Below are 16,374 nucleotides of genomic sequence, written 5' to 3'. Positions count from 1 at the left end.
TTTTGAAAAAATTTTTTTTCCCATGACAGTATCCCTTTAAGGTGGCCATAGACATAGACATCCGCTCATTTGGCGATGTCCGAGACTGAGTCGGCAGATTATTGGCTCGTGTGTGGGGTCATCCGAAAAATCCCGTCAGATCACGGCTGCATCTGTGCGTTTTATGTGGTCCCGCTATCCGTCTGCCCATATCGGATGCATTATGATCCTGATATCGGGCAATCGGATCGTGGGAATGCATCCACACACAGATATGGCCGCAATCCAACGTGATTTTTTAACCTGCCCGATCAAGATCTGGCCGACTTTTGGCCAGATATCGATCGGGGAAGCCCGTTGGATGGCCCCACACGCGCCAATAAGCTGCAGACGTTGTCTTTCGGCAACCTTTATCGGCCCGTGTATGGGGGCCTTTCGGGTGTATGCCCAGCTAAATTCTGTTAGAGTAGCTTTATTATGCAGCCTTGTTTTTGCATGAACTGTTTTGTTTTGTGGTGCTTGAATTGAACTTCAGGCTGGAAGTAAAAAGGTTAACGAGAGATCGAAAGAGAGAGATCCACGGAGGTGCCCTTGAGTCTGCATGGATTATTGATACTGCACTTTGTCTGCTCTCAGCCTCTTTACACCAGGATTGCATCATCTGTAGGACAGCGGCCAACTCTATCCTTCCCTACAAAGAGGGAAGCAGACAAGGCCCTGTCTCTTCAGTGCCCTCTCCCTTCTTCCTGCCTCTTCCCAAAACCACACAAAGTCTGGCTGATCCGAAAAGAGTCACCTTTGTTCCAGAGCTCACTCCTTCCTTCCCGAGGCCGCCTCCCCAGCTGCTTCTTCCTTTCCCCTTGCTCCTATATACACACTGACATTGTACAAAACCTCACGCTGTTCATTGAACTTGCTCTCGGGAACCATAACCAATAAGCATTAATGTATCTTGCTTAATATTAAGCCCAGCAAGAGTTCATATTAATCCATTTATTTTTGAGCTGAATAAGGCTTTGGGAGGGAGGAGCTAGACTGTGTGTTAATTACGGCATAAACTTTCAGAGCAAAGCAAAAAACCCTGTTTTGTTTCTTTACAAACAATTCAGTCTCTTTAGACACTAGGCTGGATTCTAAAGGGGGAAAAAAACCCTATTGTCATGGGCATGATTCCTCAGACTCAGAGAAAACCATGATATAGAGTCCTGAGAGGAACCAATTTGTTAAACCCGGATATGACCCGCAACCCCCATACTTACCCGCTTGGGCCCACTACCCGACCTGCAAGTACCCTATGGGCGACCCGCTGACCATCAAGAAACAGGAAGTGCTGTCATTGTAAACTGGAAGTGACATCATTAGAAGAAGGCGTGATCAGAAAAAAAGGAGTAAAACAGGAAGTGCTCAGAAAAAAAGGAGTAAAACTCGCTGACCGCCGACCCGCGTCTATACCTGCTCCGGAAACTTCTACCTGCAACCCACAGGGAACCCGCTGCAGAACTCTTACCATGATAGTCTGTCTCATCCCCCCCCCCCATTTTTGCAGAGTCGTCCGACCCCTCCCTTACTTAGTTTCATGTTGAAGTGATGGGATTGTGGGACTTGTAGACGATAATCTGGGCTCCAGCCATTGCTTGTCACATGTATTGTAGGTGTTAACATGAACTTTTGATATGATGTAGATGATGATATTTTGGAAAAATTGCAATGGTTCATTTTATATTTTATGTGGCATCTTGAAGGCAGGAAATGATCCTAAAACTATAAATGGGTGTCCAATCCTAAGAATAGCTCATTCGATAACATAAAGGTGTCATACCCCTCTAATGTGCTTGAAACTATTCCTGGTTACTTTGAGAAAGCTTTATTGGACCATAATCATGGAGATGCTCATAACATGTCCAGGTTTTTAATAGTTCTAACTTACACCTTTTAAATATGCTGCAATTTTTCCTTCTCCCATTGGCGAATATATATATATATATATATATATATATATATATATATTATAATATAATATAATATATATATATATATATAGGCTACACAGCAGCGTGTTAATATAAACTATAGTAGTATTTATCTGTTATCTACTGTGTATCCTGTGCTTGAATGGCTGCCCCCATGGCTACACAGCAGCTTGTTTATATAAACTATAGTAGTACTTATCTGTTATCTACTGTGTATCCTGTGCTTGAATGGCTGCCCCCATGGCTACACAGCAGCTTGTTTATATAAACTATAGTAGTACTTATCTGTTATCTACTGTGTATCCTGTGCTTGAATGGCTGCCCCCATGGCTACACAGCAGCTTGTTTATATAAGCTATAGTAGTACTTATCTGTTATCTACTGTGTATCCTGTGCTTGAATGGCTGCCCCCATGGCTACACAGCAGCTTGTTTATATAAACTATAGTAGTACTTATCAGTTATCTACTTTGTATCCTGTGCTTGAATGGCTGCCCCCATGGCTACACAGCAGCTTGTTTATATAAACTATAGTAGTACTTATCTGTTATCTACTGTGTATCCTGTGCTTGAATGGCTGCCCCCATGGCTACACAGCAGCTTGTTTATATAAACTAAAGTAGTCTTTCTGAAGCAAACATCCCAGTTTTATCAGTGCAGGGTGACACTACATTATTTATTCATTAATTAAAAACACTTTCATTTTTTGATGTTACTGTTCCTTTAAGCGACCTTGCCAAATAAATGGATCTCTACATGTACGGTGCAGACGTATAGTCTTGTAGCAGGTTGGGAACATGCAGGTTACCTGCAAAAATGCATTTGGTGGTTAGGATTTGAGGTTACGGCTATTGGTGTATATCTTTCGGGTGCATTATTTTTTTCTTTAGCTACGGTTTTTTATTTCTACTTCCACCCCAGGATGCGTTTGCTTCATGTCTATGATGATGGCACTTTATGTAAGCAGTAGGTATCTGGTCAGGCTACGGATAGCATTTTGCATTGGTTAGTGAGTCTGAGCAGGTAATGTGGGTAAGAGCCTATGTGTGTGTGTATACATTAACCGACTCAAGGTATCACACTCAAGTTTTTGCATAAAACCTTTCCCTGAAAGTAGAACCCCCCTTGCTTTGGCTGAGTTTCTCCCGATTATATCATTCTGTGTAGGTGGCTCTTTCATAATTGTGTTATTTTGTTTCCAGTTGCATATGAAGCACTGCTGGCCATTCTTTTGGGTCTACATAAACACAAATGCTGCGTCTTTTCTCATGCCCGTTGGCATAATGTCTCCTTGCTGGTTGTCCCAATTAAACAGATTTATGCACATGCAACTGTTTAGCTGTAACCTGAGCTTCCGCTTCTCTGGTAACAGGAGGGCTCCAGTCCTTGCACATGTGCCGATGCTTTCAGTGCCAAGGGTACAGGCAGCCTAGAGGCACAATAGGGTGAGATTTGTGCTAAAAATATATTGCTCTGGAAATATTGGGTGGACACTTATTAATATGTATTTATAAAGCGCCAGCATAATAAGCGACACTGTACAATCCATGACAAGAGAGGTGAAGAAGGACTTTTAAAAAAAGAGCTTACAATGGTTTTCTATACCGGTTTGCCTTACTGTGGAGTTGGACCTATAAAGTCTGACACTTGGTAATTGTCAACTGAGAAAATGTCAGTTCCAACGGTGCCTGCTGCTAATGACTTGGCATCTGCCCCGTAATGCCATTAAAGGAAAAGGAAAGGCTCACATTAAATAAGCTTTATCAGAAAGGTCTATATAAATACACCGGTAAACCCTCAAGTAATGCTGCTTTGAGTCCTCTGTTAAAAGAAACACCACATTTCTTTCCTTCTATTGTGTACTCATGGGCTTCTGTATCAGACTTCCTGTTTTAATCTTAAACCTCGAGAGCTAGGGCTTGAGCATGCTCAGTTTGCTCCTCACTCCCTCTACCTTTTCCCCCTTCCCCTCCTTGCTGTACTCTGAGTTCAGATCTATGAGTGAGCAGGAAGAGACTCAGGCAGGAAGTGATGTCACACCAAGCTAATATGGTAGCTGCTATCCTAAACAGAGAGAGCTTCTAGAGCTTTTTACTCAGGTACGGTTATGCATTCTGCAGAATAAATATAGTGTTACAGGTTGGACTATTGTGACTAATCTATTGGCAATAAACTGCTTTGGTAGCTTTCCTTCTCCTTTAAAGTCACTGCCAGCAGAAAGGATAGCCTTGCCATTTTCTCCACTCATGGCCTTCAGCTGCTTGAGAGAATGCCACGTGGGACATTACATCAGTAAAAACAATTGTTCAGTGCGACCTAAAGGAAGCATTATGGTAACAGACTCCCTCTTGCTGCTCCCAAAAGTCAGTTCTGGGTGCCCCTGAAGCAGTCGCCATGTAGTCTGAAACCCAACATCAGGCCCGGATTGGCAATTTGTAGATTCTGGCAATTGCCAGACCGGCTGCTGTAAAAATGCCATAGACAATCACTATTTATTGGTCTGGTTTGGACCTCTGCTGTCTGCCATTGCTTGCCAAAATTTAAAAAAAATTTTTGTCATTTCCTAGGAGATAAACCTAAAGGGATCTATCCCAAAAATGAAAATTTAATATAAGCTTAGTCATACTGAAATAAGAAACATTACAAATACAATCAATTAAAAATTCGGCATCTTTTCTGAAATAATCAAGTTCTTCATGCAGCAGTTGGGTGTCAGATAATCATTGACAGTTAGATCCAATATATCTTATAGGGAGGGCTCCTTTTGCCTAGAAGATGTATTATGGCTAGTCCACACGGGGAGATAGCGACACGTTTGCGGTCGCGGCGACAAAGCGCCGCGACAGTCGCCGCGACCGGCGCAGGCGACAGTTTTGTATGGGCGCCTATGTAAAAACGCCTGTGCTAACCAAACGAGGCGATGCGCTTTTCAACAGTCGCCTGAAAATGCCTCGCCAGGCTTTTTCAGGCGACTGTTGAAAAGCGCATCGCCTCGTGTGGTTAGCACAGGCGTTTTTACATAGGCGCCCATACAAAACTGTCGCCTGCGGCGCTTTGTCACCGCAAACGCGTCGCTATCTCCCCGTGTGGACTAGCCCTTAGAGCTCAATCTATTAAAATCACCAGACATCATGTCTCTCTACATGCAGGATTTGTGCAAAAGGCAGTTATTTTGTTTGTACTGGAATCAGTTATTTGAGTGAGCTCTAATACATCTTCTAGGAAAAAAAAAAGATAAATTGGATTTAACTGTCAATTCATTTCTGACACCCAACTGCTGCTTGAAGAGAGAATGAAGAGAAACAGTTGCTGACAGCAGAATAGCGAAGATAAACTTGATTGTTTCAGAAACAATGCAGAATATTTAATTGATTGTATTTAGTTTCTTATTTCAGTATCATGTCGCTTATATAAAATTTTCATTTTCGCGATAGACACATCTTCTAGGAAAAAAAAAGATATATTGGATTTAACTGTCAGTTCATTTCTGATACCCAACTGCTGCTTGAAGAGAAACAGTTGCTGACAGAGGAATAGCGAAGATAAACTTGATTGTTTCAGAGTTTCAGAAACAATGCAGAATATTTAATTGCTTGTATTTAGTTTCTTATTTCAGTATGATGTCGCTTATATAAAATTTTCATTTTCGCGATAGTTCCCCTTTAATCTCAGTGGCTATTCTCAGGATTTGTTTTGAAGCCATGGATCCTCTGCTCCGTTATTTAAAACGACATGATTTGTTTTCACTGATGCTTTAATTAACCCCTCCCCCATAGAAACTCCTTTGTTTACTTCCCCCCCCCTCCCCAAAATCACTGGAGCATAAACACCTGCTCCTCTGGGTGGCCATCTTCCCATGAGCACATGTTTCTGCTTCTAATTCCCCTCCGCACGGTCCCCTTGCTTTTCTGCTACTCTAGGTTATTCTGTCCTGGTTATTTCTTTGATGCTGCCATTCAGTCCTTTCATATTGCTGACAATGCAGCTGTGAATAATGCTCTCATATAGAGCAGCAAGTAGAACAGTGTTGTATTGTTGGTTCCTGTGGCCGAAGGAGGTTGGATTACTTGCCCAAGGTCACATCAAGTTGACCGGGAATCCAAACCAGGTCTCTGCATATCATGTACCAGTGTCTCTGATCAGTACTTTGGCCCCAGAACCTTGTTTCAGAGTCTCTTTGCTATCCACTCCCATGCCAAGCCATTGTGCTTTATTTGGTTTACTGCAGCATTTATCAGGATTGTGCTCCTGGGACATGCAGTCTGTGTTGTGAAGCAGCTCCCAGAGCTGTACCGCATACAGCAGACCGTTAAAGGAGAACTAAAGCCTAAAAATGACTGGCTACAAATGCCATATTTTATATACTGTATTTATTTCACCAGCCTAAAGTTTGAGCTTGTCAATAGCAGCAATGATCCAGGACTTCAAACTTGTCACAGGGGGTCACCATCTTGGAAAGTGTCTGTGACACTCACAGTGGGCTCTGATTGGCTGTTGAGAAGCTAAGCTTAGGGCTCGTCACTAATTATCCAGCAGAAAATGAGTTTGGTCTGTAATATAAGCTGATGCTACAGGTTTGCTGATTATTAAATTCTGATGCTAATTGCACTGGTTTCTGTGCTGCCATGTAGTAATTATCTGTATTAATTACTAATCAGCCTTATATTGTGACATTTCTATTCTATGTGTACTGTATATTGTGAGTGGGTCCCTAAGCTCAGTAAGTGACAGCAGCACAGAGCATGTGCAGTGAATCAGCAGAAAAGAAGATGGGGAGCTACTGGGGCATCTTTGGAGACACAGATCTTTTCTGATAAAGGGCTGTGGTTGCCTTGGGCTGGTACAGAAGCACAAAACACAGAGTCCTCTGTGGTGGCTAACATGTGTAAGGAACATTACTGCTGAGCACTGTCAAGAACACAACTTCTGTGTAGGATGCCTGTTGCAGAACTTCACCTCTCAACATGCTCCGCCAATCACAAAGCTGTGGAATCGGAAGCAATTTTGGGTAAATGGAGCCTGAATTTTTTCCCCAATTGTTTTTGGTTTGTGTTGATTTTGTTTTGAAATTATCAAAGGATGTGGTTTTTTATTTTTCAGCTTTGGCAGTGATAAAAAGCCTTGTATGTTCGGTACTTAACTTCTTTCAGTCAACATGGAAAATACATTAGTAACAGTAAAACCAGAAAATGAAAGTGTTTTAAAGGAATATATAATAAACCGTTAGCATCCACTGTTAAAAGCTGCTTCAGAAACACTACTATAGTTTATATAAATAATCTGCTGTCCAACAGATAATCCCTGTCCAATACAATGGTGTTTTATCTGTTCTCGGCTATGTAACCTATGCCTTTTCTCCTTTTTTACAGCAGTTTGAATGGCTGCCCCTATGGCTACAAAACAGTTTATTTATATAAACTATAATAGTCTTTCTGAAGCAAACACACATCTTTTACCAGTGCAGAGAAACACTGCATTATATTTTAATTACTTTAATATACTTCACGTTTCAAAGTAATTAAAATAATGTTTTATTATTCGGGGGGGGGGGGGTGTTCTCCTTTAAAAACAGAGTAGTTGGAGGTGAAACACACACACACACCTAGGAGTTTGTGTTCAACCACAGGTTTGGTATCTCTGCAACATTAACCCTATACTATCCAGAGGCATTGTGTGTCCCTTGGTTATCATGCGGTGCAGTGATTTCCTGAGCATTGTGCTGCATGTATCATTACACATCCTGTCAGGGAAAGGAAGGGATTTACCTTATTAGTACTCTCCTTTGCAGAGCATTTTATTTATAGAGTAGCACTTTATTCCCCTGCCCTCTATAGTGATGTTACATTGACATACATCAACAAAACGAGGTGCCGCGGGCCCTCCTAACTGGCAGATGTTCCTCTCTCCAAGTACAGTAATGAGAGGTAGGGACATGCATTTTGATTTCTAGCTACCCTCACATCCAGTAATTTCTTCTTTGCATCTCGGTAGTACCCAGGTGTTTTGCTGTGCCCTTTAGACAACTGACTTTGCCCACCTGCTGTCTGTCATAATCTGGGAGTCCTCCCAAAAGACTTGTACAGTATTCTTCAACTTAATGCACATTGCAGCACACACGGCTAGGCAGCCATTTGTGATATGAGACTATGTGACTAGAACAGGGGTAGGCAACCCGCGGCTCTGGAGCCTCATGCGGCTCTTCATCCTGCTTGCTGCGGCTCTGTCTTGTGGCTTTCCCTGTCATGTCGTCCAGATCTGGAAATAAAATAGGCCCTGGCATTTCAGGTACACAGAGGCCCAATCAGCCCACACCAGCTCACAAAATACTGACTTTCTATGGCACCTTATGGCAGCCCCTCTGGCATTTGCCAGAACCCACAGATTGCCAGTCCTGTCCTGATGTCATCTAGGTGCCCCTGCACCTGCTGGCTGCTTCTTGAGTGTAAGACCGGGAAGCCGCCAGCAGGTGCGAGGGCTGTATAGACGTCCCAGGAGTGACGGGCAAGACTGAGCCGCAGCAAGATGATTCCTCATGGTCCTTACAGCGGTCACACACTCAAGACAAGAGAGGAAAGATCAGCATGGAGCTTCAGAAACAGAAGTCACATTAAACAGATGAGAAGACGAACATTTAATAGGGCTATTCAGTGTTTTATTTATTTCAAAGTAGGCCTACACATACACACTGCACTTCTGTTTGTTGTATTCTGATGTTGTAAAATTAAAAAAAGGTTAAAACTTTTAAAAGTTTATAAACTGTTATGTTTTACGGCTCCAGACTATTTTTCTGGAGGGGGCAAAATGGCTCTTTTGATAGTAAAGGTTGCTGACCCCTGGACTAGAAGAAGAAAAGAGGGTGTGACAGCAGGAGAGAATCTTTTGACACTTTTCCTAGGGATACTTCAAGTTCTCACTTAGCCAGGTCCATTCTAACCAGCTCTTAAATGGATTGTCATGATTTTTATATTGTTTTTATTTCTTAATTACACTGTTTATACTGCAAATAATTCACTCTACAATATAAAATTTAATTTCTGAACCAGCAAGTGTATTTTTTGTAATATTGGTGTGTAGATGCATCTCAGGTCATTTTGCCTGGTAATGTGCCTTCTGAAAGAGCCAGAACTTTAGGATGGAATTGCTTTATGGCAGGCTGTTGTTCCTCCTAATCAATGTAACTGAACGTGTTTCCATGGGACCTGGATTTTACTATTGAGTGCTGTTCTTGGATCTACCAGGCAGCTGTTATCTTGTGTTAGGAAGCTGCTATCTGGTTACCTTCCCATTGTTCTGTTGTTAGGCTGCTGGGAGTGGAAAGGGAGGGGGGTTGTATCACTCCAACTTACAGTACAGCAGTAAAGAGTGACTGGTTTATCAGAGCACAAGTCACATGACTGGGGCAGCTGGGAAATTGACAATATGTCTAGTCTCATGTCAGATTTCAAAATAAAATATAAAAAAATCTGTTTGCTCTTTTTAGAAACGGGTTTCTGTGCAGAATTCTCCTGGAGCAGCACTATTAACTGATGCGTTTTGGAAAAAAAGATTTTTTCACATGACCGTATCTCTTTAAATTTTGCCTCTCCTGGAGTATCGTTTTGGCTTCTCTGACCTGTTCACACCTTTGCTGAATTTTCAGATCGAGCACTACACCTGGATATGGGTCCTTAAGGCAAATGGTTTGAATGTTGGTTTCCTAGTGTTGTCATGGTATCAAAACCTTTGATTTCTCTCATTCTGCAGGTCTCCGGAGGACTGGGTCTAAAGAGATTACTGGGACTTCACGGCCATTGGCCTGTCTAAAGGTAACGCTGTGGTTTATTTATTAGATGCCATTTGCTCTGTGCCACGATCTTTATATCTTGGTATATGTTGGGTTAATGGAATATCTTGTTTTCTTCTGCTGGAATGAAATGTCCTGGTTAATTGAGCTGAACGGATGGAGTGAATCCCTGTGGGAAGATTTGGGGTCAATAGCTCCTCCAGCCACAGAGAGGTGTCTGAGAAAATCACAGCGCCCCCTGGGGACAGGATAAAGGAGGGGACCCAGTCCACTTGCCATTAGCACAAGCTGACGGCACTGCTGCAAATCTCACTATTGATTTAGAAGAAGCTGAGAGGTTAGAACGTGCCTGGGTACTGCTGGGAGTCTTACTGCAGAATGCCAGCTGTGGGCAGGAGAAGAGGAGGGGGAATCAATAAAGAGAGTGATTTGGTGCATATTCATAGAGGCATAGGAGATAGCTCTTATACGCACTGCACAAAATTCAGCAGCATTTAGGTCACTTCAGGGACATTCTTTTATTCTGTGATTGTAAATGGACGCTCTTTCAGGCAGGGTGGAATATGTCATATTAACCTTTTCAGTGTCTGGCAGTTATGGCAGGAAGTCAATTTAAAACTAGAGGGGAAAAAACATTTACTGTTTTTTGAGGGCTCAGCCTACTCTGATAATATAGGGCTCAGTCTACTATGATAATATAGAGCTCAGCCTACTCTGATAATATAGAGCTCAGCCTACTCTGATAATATAGGGCTCTAAAATTAGAGGGGAAAAAACGTTTACTGTTTTTTGAGGGCTCAGCCTACTCTGATAATATAGGACTCAGCCTACTCTGATTATATAGGGCTCAGACTACTCTGATAATATAGAGCTCAGCCTACTCTGATAATATAGGGCTCAGCCTACTCTGATAATATAGAGCTCAGTCTACTTTGATAATATAGGGCTCGGTCTACTCTGATAGTATAGGGCTCGGCCTACTCTGATAGTATAGGGCTCGGCCTACTCTGATAGTATAGGGCTCGGCCTACTCTGATAGTATAGGGCTCGGCCTACTCTGATAGTATAGGGCTCGGCCTACTCTGATAGTATAGGGCTCGGCCTACTCTGATAGTATAGGGCTCGGCCTACTCTGATAGTATAGGGCTCGGCCTACTCTGATAGTATAGGGCTCGGCCTACTCTGATAGTATAGGGCTCGGCCTACTCTGATAGTATAGGGCTCGGCCTACTCTGATAGTATAGGGCTCGGCCTACTCTGATAGTATAGGGCTCGGCCTACTCTGCTAGTATAGGGCTCGGCCTACTCTGCTAGTATAGGGCTCGGCCTACTCTGATAGTATAGGGCTCGGCCTACTCTGATAGTATAGGGCTCGGCCTACTCTGATAGTATAGGGCTCGGCCTACTCTGATAGTATAGGGCTCGGCCTACTCTGATAGTATAGGGCTCGGCCTACTCTGATAGTATAGGGCTCGGCCTACTCTGATAGTATAGGGCTCGGCCTACTCTGATAGTATAGGGCTCGGCCTACTCTGATAGTATAGGGCTCGGCCTACTCTGATAGTATAGGGCTCGGCCTACTCTGATAGTAAAGGGCTGGGCCTACTCTGGTAGTATAGGGCTCGGCCTATTCTGATAGTATAGGGCTCGGCCTACTCTGATAGTATAATGCTTGGCCTACTCTTGATAGTATAGGGCTCGGCCTACTCTGATAGTATAGGGCTCGGCCTACTCTGATAGTATAGGGCTCGGCCTACTCTGATAGTATAGGGCTCGGCCTATTCTGATAGTATAGGGCTCGGCCTACTCTGATAGTATAATGCTCGGCCTGCTCTGATAGTATAGGGCTCGGCCTGCTCTGATAGTATAGGGCTCGGCCTGCTCTGATAGTATAGGGCTCGGCCTGCTCTGATAGTATAGGGCTCCGCTTGCTCTGATAGTATAGGGCTCCGCTTGCTCTGATAGTATAGGGCTCAGCCTACTCTGATAGTATAGGGCTCCGCCTGCTCTGATAATATAGGAGCCCCGAATTCTTGCAGTACCCAGCGTTTGGCATGGTTTTTTTATCGCCAGAGTAACCACCCCTCGTTTTTAACTTCTGCTAATATTTCTGTAGTGATTGTTATAGATAGACAAACCATTGCACATCCCTCTTTGCAGGTAAAGTGCTTCTACAAAAGCTTAAGGGCAGTTGCCCTAGAACCTGGTTGTTGTTGCTGTGGTTGCTCATGGGAAAGTATTAACTCTTCAAGCTATGGCTGTCCAGCTGTATGGCTGTTTTAGATTGATAAATTTTGTTTTTTTGTCCCTGCTGATCAGAATTCCTGAGTTTTATTAAAGGCAGCTGTTAGAATTGATACAAAATTTGCTAATATTCCAGAGAGACTGCTGAGAAATGTATCATCTAATTGTATCAACTAAATGTAGCAAAGTGTAACAGTTCAGATGTTCCTGCATCATTGAGTTGCCAGACTGAGACAGGAACATTAAACTTTAATTTTGGGGAAAACAGTAAAAGAAAAAAGATGGAAATCAATTAAAAAAAGTCTTTGTTTATGATGAACAATATGAAAACAATTGAACTGAAAGTGTTTGGAAGCTGAACAACCCTTTTAATTATTAGAGGTCAAAAACTTGTGTGCATCAAACAAATGTTTATCTCAAATAGTAATTTTTTCTGACACAAAGAATGATCCTCCTTATGGAATTTATCTGGCGAAATAAGCAGAAAGTGCCACGGTGCTTTATTGTCTAAAAAGACTTGTAATTATCAACCTGGAAATTGTCAGATTCAAATCATTCAAAAAATGCATAGCTTTGCCTTTTACTGCCTGGTTAGTGATTTGGCAAAGGCTGCATTATGCAAAATACCTCCATACTGATGCCATGCAGATTAGCATTTTATGTAATAACAACTGTGTATACAATTATGTGCTGTCATGTGAGCCATCAGTTGCTTAGCTTTCATATCTCCATAGACATGGCAGTCTCTGAACACCACTTAACTCATGGCACATCATCCTTGTTGTTAGTTTAAAATATGCTATTGTTTTCTTTGTGTATGGGTAGTAGCTTTGTGACTGTTGGTCTTTTATTGTGGCCACTGTTGCTGAGACAGGGTCAAAACAATTAAAACTTTAATTGTTTTTAGAAATGAAAATATAAGTAAATTTGGCTGTTGTCCGAGTAACTCACCAGCAATTTGCCTCTAAAGCAATGTCATGTGCGGGGTTTGATTACAAGTGTATCCAGGGGTGAAATCAGTTTTTTGGGGGTTTTTTTGGAAAGGGGAACTATTGCAAAAATGAAAATTCAATATAAGCTTCATCATACTGAAAAATTATGAATTATTTCTGAAATAATCAAGTTTATCTTCACTATCCCTCTCTGAGCACCTGTTTGTCTTCATTCTGTCTTCTTGCAGCAGTTGGGTGTCAGATATTCATTGTTAGTTAGATCCAATATATCATATAGGGAGACTTCCTTTCCTAGCAGATGTATTAGAGCTCACTCGAATAACTGATTCCAGTAAAAACAAAATCTGACAAAATAAATGCCCTTTTGCACAAATCCTGCATGTAGAGAGACATGATGTCTGGTAATTTTAATAGAGTGAATTCTAATACATCTTCTAGGCCAGGGATCCCCAACCTTTTCAACCTGTGAGCAACATTCAGAAGTAAAAGGAGTTGAAGAGCAACACAAGCATGAAAAATGTTCTTGGGGTGGCAAATAAGGGCTCTGATTGGCTATTTGGTAGCCCCTATGAGGATTGTCAACCTACATTGAGGCTCTGTTTGGCAGTACACCTGGTTTTTATACAACTAAAACTTGCCTCCAAGCCTGGAATTAAAAAATAAGCTCCTGCTTTGAGGCCACTGGGAGCAACATTCAAGGGGTTGGAGAGCAATATGTTGCTCACAAGCTACTGGTTGGGGATCACTGTTCTAGGCAAAAGGAGACCTACCTATAAGATCTATTGGCTCTAAATGTCAGTGAATATCTGACACCCAACTGCTGCATGAAGAAAGAATGAAGAGAAACAGATGCTCAGAGAGGGATAGTGAAGATAAACTTGATTATTTCAAAAATATTACGGATATTGTAATTGATTATATTTAGAAAACTTCTTCAGTATGCTAAAGCTTCTATGAAATTTTCATTTTCGAGATAATTCACCTTTAATGATACATGGAAGCCTAGAAATCCAATTGTCAAGATCGGGGAACAAAGTAAACTACTCATGAAAAAATGGTCATCATTAAAAATAATCATGTGTGTTTCATGGGCAAAACAGGAAATACAGACGTTGCTTGCAAGCCAATTATCAGCTCTGGGCAAAGCTCAAAATAATCAGGCTTGTTTGCTTTGATTTTCAGTGGCTTAGAAGCACAGCAAACATGCTAATAGGAAACATGAAAGGGATTGAAGCTTTGTCCCATCTTATTTTATATATTTACTTAACCCGGTTGCCTTGAACTGTATCTGTCCTAATAGGACACTCTGCTGTTGCATCATGGGACTAAAAGAAGGAATAGTTATTGAAATGCAATGTAAGCCATAGTTGTGGCATCAACACCAGGAGCCCAAGCCTCTTCAGTAGAAATGATACATAGTTCTCTTTACTTATTACAACAGCTGGTTACCCTGTAACTAACAAGACCAAAATCTGTTATGTAATAATGTGGGATAACGGGTATAGTAGGGAGTGATGGTGCTTATAGTAACAGTAGGGGTAATAGTCTCTGGGAAGGGAGTGTGACTGTGGGATAGCAGGTATAGTAGGGAGAGATGGTGCCTATAGTAACAGCAGGATAATAGTCTCTGGGAAGGGAGTGTGGCTGTGGAATAGCAGGTATAGTAGGGAGAGATGGTGTCTATAGTAACAGTGGATAATAGTCTCTGGGAAGGGAGTGTGACTGTGGGATAGAAGGTATAGTAGGGAGAGATGGTGTCTATAGTAACAGTGGATAATAGTCTCTGGGAAGGGAGTGTGACTGTGGGATAGCAGGTATAGTAGGGAGAGATGGTGCCTATAGTAACAGTGGATAATAGTCTCTGGGAAGGGAGTGTGACTGTGGGATAGCAGGTATAGTAGGGAGAGATGGTGCCTATAGTAACAGTGGATAATAGTCTCTGGGAAGGGAGTGTGACTGTGGGATAGCAGGTATAGTAGGGAGAGATGGTGCCAGTGGGATAATAGTCTCTGGGAAAGATATAATTTGTTTATTATAGCTCAACATGGAAGCAGAACTTGATATATATATATAAATTGAAAATAATAGAATTCTTGTGTGTGCTATAACTGAATGAATCATGTGAAATGTGAATACTCAGCAGCTCATAAGTCATAGTTTGGGAAGTGAAAGTCCATGTTCAGTTTTCTTGGTTTCTCTTTTCAAGGAATTAGTTGTTGACATTTCTTCATCTCTTTAGCAGTGTGGACTTTAAATCCAAGTTCCTAAGAAAAAATGTTTTCTTGGCAGGCGATTTCCATGATACTGATGTTTAGGAACGTCATCTATGATATATCATCAGGTTTAACTTCTGAACCCAAAAATGTGCTTTGGCAGTTATTTTCGGCTTCTGTCCTGCTGGATTCAATATCTCTTGTTGAAGGCAGTGGTTGAACTACCGGGGGACCAGGGGGTGTGAGCGGGCCAGGGCCCGCACCCCCTCAGGGCCCCCCGGCAGTTCGTGCGCCGCTTTGCGTCGACCAGTTCCGGGTGTACGGAGGGGGGGGGGGGCGCTGCGCGTCCTGCGCCAGGGCCCGCCCCCCTCTAGTTACGTTTCTGGTTGAAGGTACAGGTTTCAGCTATGTGGGTTTTCCTTTTAAAACAGTATTTCAAGGGACCCAGATGTTCAGACATTTTTGCCAGAGCTTAACCATATTGCACGTGCATTCTATGAACTGGCACTGATTTGGGTTTTCAGAAAGCTCCATTTGAGTCCCTGCATGCTATTACCATTTGAGAACAACAGTGGTCAAAACACCTCTATGGCATATAGCCTCTCAGAAGAAAGAATACATTTTCAGTAAAACATTAGGTTATTACTCATGTAGGCTATCTGGTTACCTTCCCATTATTCTGTTGTTATGCTGCTGGGGGGGGGTGATGTCACTCCAACTTGCAGTAAAGAGTGACTGAAGTTTATCAGAGCACAAGCCACATGAATGAGGGCAGCTGGAAAACTGACATGTCTAGCCCCATGTCCGATTTCAAAATTAAATATAAAAAAAAAAATCTGTTTGCTCTTTTGAGAAAAGAATTTCAGTGCAGAATTCTGCTGGAGTAGCACTATTAACTGATGCATTTTGAAAAAACATTTTTTCCCATGACAGTATCCCTTTAAACTCAGGATCCCAGCATTACAAGAGTGAATATCTGATAGCTAGCACCTTTAGCACTTTAGATTTTTAGTGACAAGCTTCTCACTGGACTTGGCTGCTCTCGGACCTTGGAATTTACTGGAAGCAAGTTCTTTATTAACACCAAGCTGCTGTTTCTGTTTTGCTGTAACAGATTGACCTTATGGCTGGCAGGTGTTCCCAAAAATTGAATTGTATTGGCTTTCCCTAGGGTACAAAGCTCCTAGAGTTTGGGAGTCATTGCCTTGGTACATGCACATGTAATCTGTTCTA

The 16,374-nt window shown here is 42.1% G+C and overlaps 1 protein-coding gene across 4 annotated transcripts in view; it reads left to right on the top strand.

Annotated features, from left to right (window-relative positions):
- The window catches only part of LOC495433 (histone-lysine N-methyltransferase SETD5), an 81,382-nt gene that overhangs the window by 24,858 nt on the left and 40,150 nt on the right, over nucleotides 1-16,374 (top strand). For all 4 annotated transcript variants that reach the window (XM_041561763.1, XM_041561761.1, XM_041561760.1 and 1 more), the window contains exon 2: nucleotides 9,692-9,753. The gene's annotated coding sequence lies outside the window, so the exon portion shown is untranslated. The remainder of the gene's footprint in view (nucleotides 1-9,691; nucleotides 9,754-16,374) is intronic.

Source organism: Xenopus laevis, chromosome 4S (assembly GCF_017654675.1).
Source record: "Xenopus laevis strain J_2021 chromosome 4S, Xenopus_laevis_v10.1, whole genome shotgun sequence".
Lineage (NCBI taxonomy): Eukaryota > Metazoa > Chordata > Amphibia > Anura > Pipidae > Xenopus > Xenopus laevis.
This window is presented reverse-complemented; position numbering and strand designations above follow the sequence as displayed.